Genomic DNA, 1,362 nt, shown 5'->3' on the forward strand with positions numbered 1-1,362 from the left:
CTCTAGCAACTAAACTTTTGCTTTCCACTACTAGGTGTGCTTCAAGAAATTATATTATGCAACATCTCAAACTGAAGTGTAATAACAAATACGCCGAAGGACAAACATGACCAGCTTTTTTTCAAAGTTGACCCTTCTTTGCCAAATAGAGAAAATTGAGCTTTTATGTTTTAAATAATGGCATATGTTATTCTTACCTTCTCAATAGCTTGATACCCCTTCTGACCCGTCAATATTTCTATGATAACAACACCAAGACTATACAAGTCGGCGCTAGATGAGATTACACCCCCTTCGCGGAGTTCTGGTGCCAAATATCCCCTGTATGAAAAATATAAAAATTATGATTGATTCAAGTACAAAGAGAGTGTAATTTGAAACACGTAGCAAAAAAACTGAGCTTTCAAGGTAATCTAGCTAGCTTACATTGTTCCTAATATAGTTTTGGTGTAATGTCGACTTCGATTTTCGTCGAAGCATCCTGAGAGGCCAAAATCAGTGATTTTTGGTACCATGTTTTGGTCGAGCATTATGTTCGAGGGTTTTAGATCCAAGTGAATAATTTGATTCTCATGAAGGTACTGTATACCCTCACAAATCCCTTTTATTATCTCATAACATGTTCCCCAGTCACGATATGTATCTACAAAGGGGACATGAGAAACAAGGTGTATAATATGAGATACTTAATAATGTTATATGATGCAAATAAAGAGATAAAGTTGTGGTACATGGATGAAGAAAATAAAATATATAAGTTAGAGACAACATGGTCCTTACCGAAGATATACTTATCAAGACTCCCTTGAGGTATATACTTGAAGCAAAGCAATCTTTGGTGGACATCTGCCATGACAAGTTTTCCATTGTACCTTGCCATATTTCCTTGTCTGTCAGCACAATATCCCAGAAATCTTACAACATTTTTGTGCTTTACCTGCATCAAACATTTAACCACTCGGTGAAATTTCATTTCATCCATACAAGCATCGGACATCCTCTTCACGGCAACCGCCCTATCGCCAAGAATTCCCTGCCACTCACAAGTGTTAGCATGTCATTGGTTTGAGTTTTCAGATAGATCGTGATTAAGATTGGAACACCCGTGCCATGTTTACTACCTTATAAACCACTGCAAATCCACCGCTTCCAATCTCCTGGTCATGCGAGAAATCACTTGTGATGTCTTCCAAAAGTGATAATGGCAGGACCTTGGGCTCCGTAGTTTCGTCGAGTAACATCTGCTCCAGGTCACTTCTGATAGTACTAGCTTTGCGTTCCATTTGCATGTGGTGTGTAATTAACCTAGAAATTGGAGCAAACTCATTAGGCTAGTCATTATGGGCGACCCGGGGGGAGGGG

General features: G+C 38.9%; 1 pseudogene; it reads right to left on the reverse strand.

Annotated features, from left to right (window-relative positions):
- The window catches only part of LOC119366633, a 20,909-nt pseudogene that overhangs the window by 4,333 nt on the left and 15,214 nt on the right, over positions 1–1,362 (reverse strand).

The sequence above is a fragment of the Triticum dicoccoides genome, chromosome 2B (assembly GCF_002162155.2).
Source record: "Triticum dicoccoides isolate Atlit2015 ecotype Zavitan chromosome 2B, WEW_v2.0, whole genome shotgun sequence".
In the NCBI taxonomy this organism is placed as follows: Eukaryota; Viridiplantae; Streptophyta; class Magnoliopsida; order Poales; family Poaceae; genus Triticum; species Triticum dicoccoides.